Source organism: Rhinolophus ferrumequinum, chromosome 8 (assembly GCF_004115265.2).
Source record: "Rhinolophus ferrumequinum isolate MPI-CBG mRhiFer1 chromosome 8, mRhiFer1_v1.p, whole genome shotgun sequence".
Classification (NCBI taxonomy): Eukaryota; Metazoa; Chordata; class Mammalia; order Chiroptera; family Rhinolophidae; genus Rhinolophus; species Rhinolophus ferrumequinum.
In genome coordinates, this window is record NC_046291.1 from 30,611,863 (window position 1) to 30,626,732 (window position 14,870).

Here is a 14,870-nt window from a genome sequence, read left to right on the forward strand (position 1 = left end):
GTGGGAAAGGAGCCTGGAAGCCTGAGGGCCTCAGACTAGAGAGGGAGACTCCTTAAACCTCAGTATCCCCAAACAAGGAAGGGAGCTGGTTCAGGCTAGGTCTTTGCACTCACACTTTGATTTTATCTTTTATCTTCCCCTCCCAACCACTCCTCATTTCCAACCCCAAAGCCATGCAAATAATATGACACTGATTGCTGGTGATTGCTTAGATATGTAAATAATTTCTGGCAGTTTTCTACCTTCAGTTGCTTAACTAGTTTCTAGTTGCTTACTTTATTGACTACTGGAAAAGATTTTCACTGAAAAATCCAGATGTGAGCCCCAGTGCTTTCAATGACAGCTTCCTGCAGAGATAGCTGCCAGACTCAGTAATAACCTAGGAACAGAGGTGCTGCCATCCACTGGGCTCTGACAGGTGTGACAGCAAGACTCCTGCCATGTAGGATGTGCATATTCTAGGCTGGAGAGAAGGCCCCAGAGATACCATCTAGCCAGCCACTGCCTGATTACTCATTTTCACAAGAACTGATAACATATGTTTTCTTGCTGCATTCTGAAACTTCAGAAACTGCATTAGAGAAAATGCCACTTTGAAAAACGAACCTAAAATACATGGAAGCAGGACAGAAGGCCTCTGCTGCCCCCTGTTGGTGGGCATATAAGAGTATGCTATTTGATTTCCGTATTTTGGTCCTGGTTCTGCCACCCATTCACTGTGAAACTATGTTGAAATAATTACAATTCTTTGGATCTCAATCTCCTCACCTGTAAAATAAGCTTATTAGTCTCTTTAAACGATATGATTTGTGATTCCAAGGAACCTAGGTTTTCAGAGCATTTGAAAAAGAAGGATAAGGAAATAATGCACTCTCTTGAAGTTCTCTAATAAAGCAGATCAACATTTACTCTGTTATTATTGTTTTCACCTTGGAATGTATAAAACGTTTGTTGCAAATTCTATTTTTATGATTTGAATTTAATTCAAGATTTTAAAAAGCAACTAAAATCAAACAGATGAAAGTGAACATCATACGTTTCATATTCTTGTACATTTCTGGAGACAGGAATGAAAACAGAAACTAGGACTTGTTCTGGCTTGAGGTTTGTATTTGTTGCTCCAGTTGAAAAAAAAATTGTTGTGTTCCTTCTGTTAAGAATTAAAAAGCATTTCATTTAAAGGTAACATACACTACTGAAACTACTTTATATCTTATTAAGTCCAGTAGTGTTCTTGTTATGAAAAAGCATTTTAAAGTTAAAATGAAATTGAAAAGTAGCCACACATATCATGACTCTCCCCTGATCTGGTTATATCCAGAAATATCTTGGGACCCTGCCTTGGAAAAGCTAGACTTTTGCCTGTGCTGACAGAGCAGAAGCCCTCCAACTAATGGGATTTACACTGCCAAGGTTACAATGTGTGATTTGTAGGGCAGAAGGATCTGAGTCTGTGGGTATATGTGGTGACAGTGATAGATGGGCATGTCGTGGGAGAGAGCATGCAGTGAGTTTGAAGAGTTGAAATGTCTCTAGAGGGTCGATGGTAGTCACGGGTGTATTGCTCATGAGAACAGTGACGTTGACAAATGAAATACAAATGATAGCAGTAACATCAGTACATGAAAGACAGCCATAAAGTCATGGGATTATTTTAAACCCCAAATCTTGAAAGATGGACACGCAAACAACTGTTACTCCCCTTGAAGTAGTTATCTTGGGAGAGATGACACATTTATCTCAATAGTGCTATCTATCTCAAGACATCTTGGGAATTCTTTGGAGGGATGTTCTTGGAAAGCTCGTGGTCTCCATGGCAATAAATCTTTACCCTTTGAAGGTGGGTTTGACTCGTGGTAAGAGGTAAAAGACATTCAGAAGCCCGCTTGATGGATAAGGCCGTGGGTCAGATTAGCTAACACACTTTTTTTGGTCAAAAGTCAAGTGAAAAAGAGACTGATTTTTCTTGTGTAGTTTGTAAACCAAGTAGTGTTCTGTTTTGTCTTCTGTTTCACCACATAGGGGCACTGCCCCCAGGCTGGTCCTTTTGAAACTTCCCTTTCCAATTAATTTACCTGATAAGGTCAAGATAAAATTAGATATTTTATATTCAATAGGCTCTTGACACCATGAAATACGTCTTACGATCCTCATGAATCCTTTTCTGAGGATTCCACAACAGTTATAAATTTTCCCATAAAAGGTACCAATGTATAAACTTTTTTAAAAAGTAAATGATCTCTTTAGAACCTAAACATATAAGTTCAGGATAGACATAAGTCATAAAGCTATTAAAATAAATTGGCTACTAAACTAAAACTCTATGCTACGTTACATCATAGTTTTGCTATATGAGTATAAATAACACTAATCATAAACTTATTTCAACTGCAAATATTTTATCTCTTAATAATGAGTAGGTAAGAAGACAGACAAGTTGAGATGCTTTCACTGGTGCTTCCTGATTACCTAAAGTGTCTCATTTTGGGCCGGCCTGGTGGCTCAGGCGGTTAGAGCTCCATGCTCCTAACTTCGAAGGCTACCGGTTCGATTCCCACATGGGCCAGTGGGCTCTCAACCACAAGGTTGCTGGTTCAACTCCTCGAGTCCCGCAAGGGATGGTGGGCTGCGATCCCTTCAACTAAGATTGAAAGGACAACAACTTGACTTGGAAAAATCCTGGAAGAACACACTGTTTCCCAATAAAGTCCTGTTCCCCTTCCCCAATAAAATCTTTAAAAAAAAAATAATAAAAAAATAAAGTGTCTCATTTCTACATACTATCCTCATGATGTGTGTGCTTTCAGTTCTAATCACAGCAAAATGAAAAGCTAGCTCTGTATCCAATGACATAAATGAGCGGTTCATAGTATCCCACAATTCTGTATTCAATTATGTTTGTAAAACTGACATCAGTATTCATAAGGGGATTCGGCAGATCACCTTTTGATACAATTACCAAATGGGGTTGGGGTCTGAAGTTGAAAGTCTGCTCATAATATGACCTCCTAAGGACTAAAAGAAAGATTTGTCAGCAACCTTAGGGCTTTTATTATGAATGCTGATTTAAACACAGAATGACATTTCTTTTCAATCTAACTTGGTAAATGGAATAAAAATTGCCAGCATGAATGATTTTCTTGCAAATCCTAAAATGGTTTCAGGAGTCATGTATCCCTCCCTGCCTTTTTTTTTTTTTTTTTTTTTTTTTTACAAAACAGAAACTGAAGACAAATGGAGAAAATCACTTGAATGCCACTCCTAATTTCTGACTTAGAGGGACTCAAATTATGATTTATGCATGAAGAAGTTATTTGGAAAACTAGGGATGTGTAGCATGCATGATAAACAAGAAATGGTTAAGCAGAGTCACCTTGGGTGCCTGCAGCTGGGTGGGACTAGCAGGATGGGTAGTGTGTGTGTGTGTGTGTGTGTGTGTGTGTGTGTGTGTTATAGTCTGAATGTGTACTCCCCAAATTCATATGTTGAAATCCTAACCCACAAAGATAAGGGTATTAGGAGGAGGGGCCTTTGGGAAGTGCTTTGGTCATGAGGGCAGAGCCTTCATGAATGGGATTAGTGCCTTATAAAAGAGTCTCCAGAGAGTTCCCCGTTCATTCTAACATGTGAAGACACAGGAAGAAGTCACCAGCTTGGAACCAGGAAGAAAGTTTTCACCAGAATGTAACCTAGCTGGTGTCATGATCTTGCATTTCCAGCCTCCAGAACGACGAAAAATAAACTACCAGTCTGTGGCATTTTGTTATAACAGCCCAAACTGACTACGATATGGAGGAAGGTAGAGAAGGGGGGACGAGAGGCAAGAGAGTGAGTTGTGGGGTGAGGCAGTTGCTGAGGTAGAGCGTGTTTGAAAGAGAGGACCAGGCAGCGTTCCTGAAACAGTGACATCTGCAACAGGAAAATTGTTTATCTTCCCAGCCAGGCACTATGAAAACCCTTGCAGTACAGATACAAGTAGAACAGAGCTGATAAGTGTGGAGAGAGGTGGGAGAGGGGTGGAAGAGTGATGGACTGTGGGGAACACACAGTCACAACCTTCGGTCTGGGGAAGCTGCCTCCCAAGGAGGCCATTGCTGAGGATTCCATCTTTGAAGAATTCACTGTGAGCATGGATTGCAGACAGGATGATGGAGGTTACCCTCTCTGGTTAAAGGCCCTCATAAGAAATGCAACCATTCTAGTGCAGGAAGCCTAGAACGTGAACAGCACAGGATCCAGAAGAACCAGCAGGAATGCAAAGCCACAGTATTCAAAGAAGAGGATTTAGACTGGGCCACAGACAACCCAACAATTCTTTTATACAAAGAGATTGAGAGTTAACCAGAATAACTCTGTTGTGTTATTTATAGTTATGTATATGTTTATTTAAGTAAATATTATATAGCTATTTGTTATATAGCATAGTTGTTATAATATAGAATTCCCCTCAAAGGTTGAGTAAATTGTGTTGTTCTCTTTTGTATTTGTTACCCAGGTCAATTATTCGTATAGAATCCATTAGTTGTATTTATTAGATAACAAGTAAAAGAACACTTTTGGAAGTCGTGAAATATAGACCATTCTGGACCAGATAGATCCTCAACAGAAAATTGCAGACAAGATTCGGGTCGTGGGTGGGAGGACCAGGAAGGCAGTACTCCCACCCCCCTTAAAACCTGGTCATGTAAGTGGCTTATACCAGAATTACCTGAAATTAGGCATTCTATCTGACTTAGTCATGTGAAAAACACAGATGATATAGTAGGAAACAGTAGGAGTATTAGATGATACAACCTTTCCTTACTAAGGTAGCCACATTCAGATGGTAGTGAAGAGAATATACACCAGATTCCCGACCTGTTGTCCAGCTCTCAGATGATTGACGTGTCTTCGCTTCAGAGAACTTTGGGGTGTTATCTTCTAGGATGTCCTGCACCTGGGCCGGCATCTAGGGTCATCCCTGAAAATTAAATACCTTCATTAATATTCTGCAAACCTGGAAAAGAGTAAGGCAATTAGGGAAAGAAGACTACAGTGGGCATGTAATGCCACATTTTCATAAATGTTCCATTGTTTTTCTGGTCACTGAAATAACACATACTTGTTGTAGACCATCTTATAAATACAGAAACGTAGGGAACAGAGAGTAAAAAGAACTTAGAATCCTTGAAAAATTGCTAAAACAATCAGGACCATTTACTGCTCTTGGGACAAAGACAACGCTCCCTCACCAGGTGCTGTGTGGTCCATCACCCGCCTTCTCCCCTCACGCTGCGGCCACAGCACTATTTTCAGTCTCTGGCACTTGGTACATGCTGCGTCTACACTCATTACCTGGTCATTGCCCCTTATCTTTTGATCTTAGGTAGGAGAAGCCTTCCCTGACCCCCCACTAAAGTTGGAGCATCCTGTTATGTGCTCTTCTAACATCATCTGTCTCTCCTTTGCAGCTCTTGGCCCAGTTGCAAATTTACCATTTATTTGTGTGATTATTTGTTTGACATCTGTCTTCACCATCAGGCTGTAGGCTTCATGAGGGCAGGGTCCAGGCCTTTAAAAAAAAAAAAAAAGATTGTATCCCTAGTGCCTAGCACAATGCTTGTTTCTTTGTGTAACTTGACTAAACCCTTTCCATCTTTCAGGTTGAGTTTGAATTCCACACTTTTCACTGTGCTTCGTTAATTTTCTCATTTTTTTCATTTCCTACTAAATTTGTATCTAGTTCCATGATTGGCACTGAATCGTTCTCTAATTGAATCGTAATCTTAAGTGACAATATAAGTAAATGCTTGCCTGCCTGTTTCCCTCTCTCCCTCCATTTATTAAACAAATATTGCTGTGTACCTACTGTGTGCCAGGCACTGTTCTAGGTGCTGAAAGCACAGACAACATCTCTGCTATCAGGATGTCAACATTCTAGAAGGGGTGACAGCCATAACCAGATCAATGAATAAATAAGTAATATAATTTAAGATATAAGTGCTATGAAGAATTGAAGCCAGGTATTAGGGTGGGTGTGAGAACGGGCTTGTAAACACTTGCTGGTAATTACATCAATGGTTGTTACAAAGAATTGCCATGCCAGGGGTCAGTGCTTACAGAAAAAAAAACAAAAAACCTCAAGAATGGCTACCTTAATAAATTACTTTTCTGTACCTTTCCTTTCCACTCCATATTATAGTCATGAGTTTTTTTTGTTGTTGTTGTTTTTTTTAATGGAAGTAATAAGCAATGCACAAATGTTTTAGATTGTGTTTCATCGACACAAGACTAATTCACTCAGCAGAGGGAGCTCATGCTTTAATTTTGGGAAGGTGGACAGAAAACAGGCTCTTGTAAAAAGAACCTAAAATAAGCTATGCGACTCTCATTTTAAATAAGGTTTCCTTTTAGTGCTTCTTGGAGCTAAGACTATTTGATTAAAGTTTGTTTGATTTTTATCTCCTTTAATAGATGTGACTGATGAATTCTTTTGGGGCAGGATTTTCTTCAATAAAGTTCTGTTTTGCTTACTAAACAGGCTAACTTAGAACAGATATCCCAGCTCAGGAGTCTAAGGATTCATCTAGACAGATGATAACTGTCCACATGCCCACCTTTCTGTGGCTTTTTATGTTACACTGTGAACTCAGAACATAAACGTATTTGACTTGTTTTAATATGACTATGATTTGACATTGAATACTTGCTTACAGAGGTCTCTGCTCTTTGAGATTGTGAAACAGCTATTTAAGTAAAACTTCAAAGGATGTTTACTATGACATGATCTAAGTTCAAAGGCAAAGTAAATAAAGATTGAGAGAATGAATTAATCAATCAGATGAAGAACCAGTGCCGGGAAGTTGACTCAGCAGGATTCAAATCATGGGTGAAAATCAGCAGCACTAACAGATGGGGTTTGATCTGTAAACAACAATTTTTTAGTTATCCAAAGGACTGTAGTAATGACAGAAAAAGATGGATTAGGTAGAAGTTTCTTTCCCCAGGGATGAGATTTCTAATGTCAAATTCTTTTGGCTAAGTCACAAATGATGATAGAACATTAACAAAGAATCAACTACATGTGCACTGGGGTGTGTGTGTGTTATTAATCATGAGGCAAGCTCATTGAGTAGAAAAACACCGGGAAACTGGAGACCACGGTTCTAAGCCCCGCCTGACCACTAAGTAGCCCGGTGAATTTAGGGAAACCTCAGAACCTCTCTAGGCGTGACTTCATCTGCAAATTAAGGATTTGACTAGAAACTCTTTGGGCTCTCGGAGACCATATTTATGTGAGGCAAGGCAGGCTGTTTTGTTGAACCACAGAAATATGGTAAAAGCATAGAATGTGAGACTTTTTAAAGTAGTGGGGACCTTCTTTTCACAGATCATCGCTGTTTCCCCAGCAAGATTGAGGGGTTTCACAGCTATGGTTGAAAATCAGACTTTTCTCAATTAGCAGAAGTAGTTAATGGGCAGAAATTCTTTAAAGTTTTTCTCCCATCCATTTCTCTAAAACTGATGGCACCGAAAGTGATGGCTGACAATAAGATGGAATGAACAAATAGAAAACAAATACTTATGAGGGTAATTTGCAAATAGTTGACCATGTTTAATTGGGTGACCTTTTTCTTTTCCTTTCTCTTCTTTTTAACGGGCTTCTGTGATCCTAGTTTTGATCCGGTACAGGGATCTTATAATACAGTTATGTTTTTGTCATGCAGGGTGTCATGTGGGGTCTCAGCTCCTGCTCCCCACATAAGAAAGCAGGACATGGTGAGGCCAAAAAGGAACACCCACGGAGCCATGGATAGGGGAGTTATACCACTATAGTCTCGCTGGTGGCTGGGTTGGAGACACAAGAAGCAGGAGCCACACAATCTGCAACCTGCCGTCCACTTTTCTGCCAACCAACCAACCCCACTTGTTAGCTGCAACCCGCTGTGCTAGCTCAGCCACCATCTTGCTCGCCCCCATTTGCTGCTAGCGTAGCCACGGCAGTTATATTAGTGGCTAATGGCTCACTGGTTACAGCTGATGGCCAACTAGCCACAGCTGCTGGCCATTTACTACCTGAGCCAGCACCTTTCCATGTGACGCCGAGAGCCTGGAAACTGCACTCCTGGCTCTGTCCCCACAGTTTTCTAAGTCTAAAATTGTTTCTATTCCTTTTAGTCCAACTAAATTTGCCATTATTTTATGGTGTTCAGTAAAGAATATGGTATTCAAGGAAAAGCCCTTGACTTCTGATTGCTCCTTCACATGAGTAAACCTGAGAGTCACGGGTCTAGTTTTACAGAAGAAAATAACAATAAGGCCCAAAGAGGGGAAGTGACCTGGTCAAGGTGACACACATAGTTAATGGGAATAGGACCATGAACCTGAGGGCACCAGGTTCCCTGACCTGAGTCCCCTGGAACTGAAATGGTTCCATGCATCTGGAAAAAGCGTAGTTTAAACAACTTCTGCTGGTTAATAATAAATAAGGGGACCATTTCTCAAGGGACTCGAACTGTTTAATTTATGAAATTAAATTTTATGAAGAGAGCAGTTTCAGGCTCTCGGCCTCGCGTATAAAGGTGCTGGCTCGGGTAGTAGATGGCTGTCAGCTGTGGCTAGTTGGCCGTCAGCTGTAACCCTTGAGCCATGGGCCACTAATTTAACTGTCGCGGCTACGTTGGGGAGTCGAGTCGAGGAGAGTGGGGGGTAGTCGAGGAGAGTCGGTCGGTTGGCAGAAAAGCGGACAGCAGGTCGCACGTCGTGTGAATCCAGCCTCCAGTGAGACTATAGTGGTATGACTCCCCTACCTATGGCTCTGTGGGTGTTCCTTTTTGGCCTCACCACATCCTGTGTTCTTGTGTGGGGAGCTGGAGCAGAGACCCCGCAGGCTGCCCCGCACAACAATACCCTTGTAAAAATGTTTTATGCAATATTATTTTGTTCTTTGTGGGAACCATCAAAAGGACAGAACTTTTGGTGGACTTTCCAACAAATCATCTCACATGTGTAAGCACAAAACTAGCTCAAAGTGGTCCTATACTTTTAACAAGATACTGCGTTACTCTTCAGAGACAACAGACAAAATCCTCATGTCATGAAGATAAAACATGAGCAGAGAAGAGAACTTTGACCTCCAGTTGCTCCCAGAATCGAAGTCTCGTTCCCCTCTCCCCGCCACATGGAACAAAACAATTGGATATAAGTGGAACTTGAACACCAGAACGCTTTTAGAAGCAAAATTTCCAGGAAGAACCCCTTATCATAAATGACCAAATTCCAAAGTCCTCCAATGAAAACTTGCCCCACCAGTACTTCCACATATGTGTTCTCCCTAACCCCTTAAAAACCCTTAACTTAGTCCAGGGAGCTGGATTGATTTGAGGTACCATTAGGTCTCCATCTTCTTCACTGGCAACTTCTCGATCAATAAAACTTTTCTTACTCCAAACTCTGCTGTTTTAAGTTTTGTCTTTTCAAAATATCAGGCATACGAACTTGGGTTCAGTAACAACTGAATAATTTCAAAAATCATAGTGGAAGCTGCTTAACTGACTAAAGCAATGGAAATTGAACAAGTAAGCAGATTGGCTAAATGAGAATTTCTTTATCATAAGGATCCTGTAAAGGTTGCCTTAAGTTATGTGTTTTGTTGGAAAGGATGACAGAGAGATGGAAGACTCTGAGAATCGATTAAAAAATCCAGTTAATGAAATAATTCATATGTTTCTCTCATCAGGTTAGGCCAGTGGTTCTGAGTATAGATTCCTGGGGGTCCCTCAAACCCTTTCAGGGATCTGAAGGTCAAAATTGTTTTATAATGAAAGATGTTATTTGCCTTCTTCCTTCTCATTCTCTCATGAGTGTATAGTCAATCTTTCTAAGACCTTTGAATTATGTGTGGTATTGTGACTAGCTGCATATAGAAGCAGATATGGAAATCCGGACATTTTCTTTTAAGCCAGTATTAAAAAGATTTGCAAAAATTGTAAAACGATGCCATTCTCATTGATTTTTCTTTGGAAAATATAGTTATTCTTCATGAACCATGTGTTCTTTATGCTAATGTGCAATGGGTTTACTCATGTTATTTTCAAATAAATAATACGAATGTTTAAAATAGTTTCCAGTTTTAATTTCAAATACTACAAATGGCAATAATGTTAAAAAACAAAATTTAACCAAGTAAATGTGAAGTTTGGCTTTACTAAGTGATTCATGAATTGAGCAGCGTCTCATCAAGCAACTTGAAGGGAGCTCTGAATAGTTGTACAAAATGGAAGGTTTATATAGGAAGAAAGGTGGGGCAAGGAAGCTATTGACTAAGGAAAAGAAAGGATTATTTTTGGGCCGAACATCTTTTCTTGGGGAAAGAAAAGGAGAAGGGTTTTTGTGTGTGTGTGTGTGTTACTTTTCTTTTCTTTTCTTTTTTATCATGCAGATTGCTGTTTCTTTCTATGGGGGATAGAGAAGGCCCTTGTGACAGATTACCTTACCGGTGCTTGTCTGGAAAATTCCAGACTGATTAAGATTATATTTCTGGGAGAGGTTGAAACTGCAATTTAGATCAAGTATTAACTCTAGGTTTGGTATCACGGTATCAGTTCTTTTAGGACAAGTGATGCCGTTTTCAGTCTGGGGCTTTCTCTTTAACAAGAGCTAAACCCACATAAACAAAGCTCTTTAGGGTCCTCAGTGATTTTTCAGGGTATACGTGGTCTTGAGCACCCCCCCCCCCAAATTGAGAATTGCTGAGCTAGGCAACGGTGACACAATGGTGAACACCACACTTTCCTCACAGAGCCAACTTGAGCTGGCAGCCCAGTAAGTAAACAGGCGATCAATATCCAGCAGAAAATACCCTACAGGGGAAGGACAGAGGCTTAGGGGGGTCCAGGGAGATTCTTCCCCAGACTTGGAAGGAGTGTTTTAGTGAAAGTTTTCTGAAAGAAATAGAAAAGGGGTTCCTCAATCAAGGCTTTGGGCCTCACCCCTTTCATGTCTTAAATATTCAACATCGTCCTTTTACTTGTATTCTTCTCATCAGCATTCATGTTTCTTCCACTAACAAAGAAGACAAAACTTAAATTCTCCAATCCTTACTACTGCCCTCTCTATTCTCTTCCTCCGCCAATTTTGTAAAGCACTCTTTTGCCTCACTGCCTCCATTTTTTCCCTTCCCAGTTTCTCCTCTACATACTCCTGTCTGTTTCTGTGAAGGTGAACAGTGCTGCCATCTCTGTCACTATTCTCAGTTCTCAACCTGCTTCATGTCTCAATAATACTTGCTGCATTTCACCACTCTCTCCTTATCAAAACATTCTCTTCCACTGCTTATGGAATACCCCAGTCTTCTGATATTTGTGTCCCCTCTCTAGCTCTTATTCTCAATCTCTTGGGTCTACTCATTTCCACCTACTCATTAGCTGTTGGAATTCCCTAAAGGGCTTAGATCCAGGGCTACTTCTCAGCTATGCTCTCATCAGTACCTGTGGTTTTGATTTAAATAACTTGTACATGTATGCACATAACCCTGACCTCTCCCTGAACTTGCAACTACTTATTGGACAACCCCCTTGGATTTCGTAAAAGGATTTCAAACTAGTATTGGAAATCCAAATTTCTGATCTGTCCTATGAAAGGTACTTCTACTCCAGTTCCCTAATTTAACATCTCGTTGTGCAAATTGAAAGCCTAGGAGTTACTCCTGCCTTCGTCTTCTGTAACCCTCCTATATCTAGTCCACTGCCACGACCTACTAATTTTGTCTCTTAAACATTTCCCACATCTATCCCCTTCCACACCAGCACCCTAATCCCAGATGATATTGTCTCTCTTCTGGGTTGTTATGTTACCTATCTGCTACCCTGAATTCACTTGTAACCGCTTCCATTTTTTTCCTCCATATAACAGCCAGAGTGACCTTTCAAAATTGTAAATATCCTTTATCAAAATTCTTTAATGTCTCTCCATTACCTGTACAAAAAAATTCATATTTTTTAGATCTGTATTAAAGGTCCATCATGATCTGGACTCCTCCTCTTCCCTTTCTAGCCTCACACTGTGGGGTAGGGGTGGGAGTTACATTGAACCCTCCAACATGCCATGCCCTAGTTATTTGAAATTGCTTGTTTTCCCTGAAAGATCCACATTCTGCAAAGCCACAGGCCAATGCCCATGAGTTTTGCTTCACCCAGAACTCCCTCTCCACGTCTCATTTATCCTCCTTCCCACTTCCTGATCACTTCTATTTATAATTCAAGTTGTAGCTCAAGCTTGGCTCTTTGGAGAAGTCTCTCTGTATGTCTGCCTTAGCCTACCTCTTGCTGTCTTCTCTACTCCCAGACCTTGGTTCATAGGTCATATTTATATTCATTCACATTCTGTTGTTAATTATTACTGGCACATCTGTCTGACTCCACCATTTGACTGTGAGCTGCTGAGGGACAGGTGGGGTGTCTTTTCTATATCTTAAATGCCTAGTTCAGTGCTGACATTTGGGAGGGATGCCTGAAGGAAGAATTAAAACAAAATAAAAGGGGGCAATTAGATGCTTTTAAGCTGTGCCAAGCTGTCAGGTAAGTAAGATAGGAGCTGGTAACTGCCCTCACCTGCTTATGGATTGAACCCTGAGTTTTCCTTGGATTTTAATAAAGATGATCTGTGACTGTCCTGCCCTAGACACAGAGGGAGAGGAGTTCCATTAGATGAAAGGTTAGGGACCAGGTGGGTTGACCCAGGGGACAGGTCTCGGGGGGAAATGCCTTTCACAGTTTCCTGAGGGTGACAGTAGTGCAAAGGTGCCCACGGGGGCAAATTGATACTAAGCCAATTAATATTTCGAGTAAGTAAAATTTCCTGCGATAGATATTGAACCCTTTCTCAGGTTGGCTTTATTTTTAATGGAAAAAAAACTAAAGAAATAAGTTAAAAGGAAGAGAGTGTTTTGCCTTGAAGATATTTCACATTTTGCTTTTGACATTCAGTTTAAGATACCTGAATAAAAGATGGAAAGTATCAACTGGGGAACTTATTCCCTCGCCATCAGCATAAAAAGAGAAATAAATCAGAGAAAAAAGAACATACCATTCATTCAGGTGGAAATATATGTTCCTGGGTTGGTTCCAAAGGCTGAAATTCTTCTTTTCTATACAACTTGGTACAAACCTGAAGAAAAACAATTAATATTTTAATCTGTTGGCAAGAACAACATCAAGGGTTGATAAGCATGATGGTCATTAACAGGCAAATACTGAGTTTCTCTTGTTTGAAAGGCCCTGGACTGCAGAGAGGGACACAAGGTGGTGAGAGACAGACCAGCCTTTCAGTTTTACTCTGGCTGAAGAAACCTGGGGGCAGGGGGAGCAGAAAGAAACTGGCAGCTATTAAACACTTGCTCTGTTGTGCCCAACTCTGGGCTCAGCTGGAGAAAGATGAACTCTACTTAGGGCTCGCAGAAGCTAAGTGACAAAAGAGTGATACAAACAGCATGCTCCCCAGGAAGTCAAGGAGCAAGGGATGTAGAGGCTTCCTGGAAGAGCCGCTGGGGCTGGGGGGATGGAGCCAGCACAGATTCATATGGGAGGCTATTCAAGAGGTGTTAGGAAGAAATAAAAACGATGACCTTGACTACAGATAGAGACTGGAGGGAGACAGTGTCAGAAGCAGTTCAGACCAGACTGTAGAAAGTTTTGAAAGGCAGTCTTCAGGTTTGAGACGATATTTGGAGCCAGTGGGAGACACTCAGCATTTTTCTCAGTCAATATTTCTGGGGGATTAATTTGACTGTGATATGCAGCGGTTCTCAATTCCCGATCTGCAGGTTGGTTGCATATGTCACCTAGGGAACTTTGTAAAAATTCAAGGTATTCCTGGATCATATCACAGGAGGTTCCAATGCAGTAAAACCGAGGGATCCCAGGCAATTACATTTTTAAAAGCATCCTAAAGAATTCTGGGAAATTTGGGAACCCTGCCATGAGTTGGGTTGTATGGGGAGGCAGGAAGGAGACCAGGTGAAGAACTTGCGATAATCTCAGTGTACATGAAGATGGTCTGGACCAGGGCAGTGTGGATACAGAGGAAAAGCAGTAGATAAGCTTAAGGGCTGGTGCATGTTACAATCATAAGGCCTTGGTTATGGGGGAGAAAAAAACAAAAAATGGTGATACCTATAACGTGAGTATGGAAGTCAGGAGAGACACTGCTTTAGTGGATGGAGTACGAGTGGGAATTACAATGGACTCAGGATTAGGTATGTGAAGGAAGGGTCAAGAGAGAGCAGTAGAAAAAGATCTGGGAATCATTTATGGAGTTCTTTCCTGGAATCTCAGGAATGGATGAAGCATTAAAGTGGAGAAAGTGCATAAAAAAGAACTAAACAGGAGACAAGGAAGATTATTGTAGAAGGGAAGAGGGTGTGTGAGAGAGGTGGCTGCAGCTGTGAGAAAGGCTGTCTCACAGACGAGGTACAGACTTGCCCAATATTATCCCATAAGTAGAAATTACAGGAAAGCAGATCTCAGATCAATTACGAAATGGCTTTCTAATACGGAGCTGGCCCAGGGAACCGTTGTTGGCGGTTACATTTCCAAGGGAGTTCACCATTGAGTTTCCAGTTCTCACAGGAACTAAACATGGTTAGTTGACACTTTGCAGGGAGGTGATGTAGGGGAAATTATTGCTGACAAATGAGTGATGGTTAAATTAAGCACTTTATTAGATTTTCTGCAATGTTATTTCTTATGCATATGAAACACCATCTTAGAGTTCATTCTTATTTATATTTTCATTGAGGTCAGAAGCATCAAATGTAGCTTCAAGGAGCCCATTTCCCACATTGTCCTTAGACCTCAGGTCACTGGGACTCTGCTCTGGGTCCCAATTCTGGT

General features: G+C 40.9%; 1 protein-coding gene across 2 annotated transcripts in view; it reads right to left on the bottom strand.

Annotated features, from left to right (window-relative positions):
• LOC117025942 (aldehyde oxidase 4-like) overlaps positions 1–14,870 on the bottom strand; it is a 129,522-nt gene that overhangs the window by 103,833 nt on the left and 10,819 nt on the right. For both annotated transcript variants that reach the window (XM_033112318.1, XM_033112320.1), the window contains 2 exons: positions 13,066–13,146; positions 4,858–4,960 (listed from right to left, as the gene is read on the bottom strand). The gene's annotated coding sequence lies outside the window, so the exon portion shown is untranslated. The remainder of the gene's footprint in view (positions 1–4,857; positions 4,961–13,065; positions 13,147–14,870) is intronic.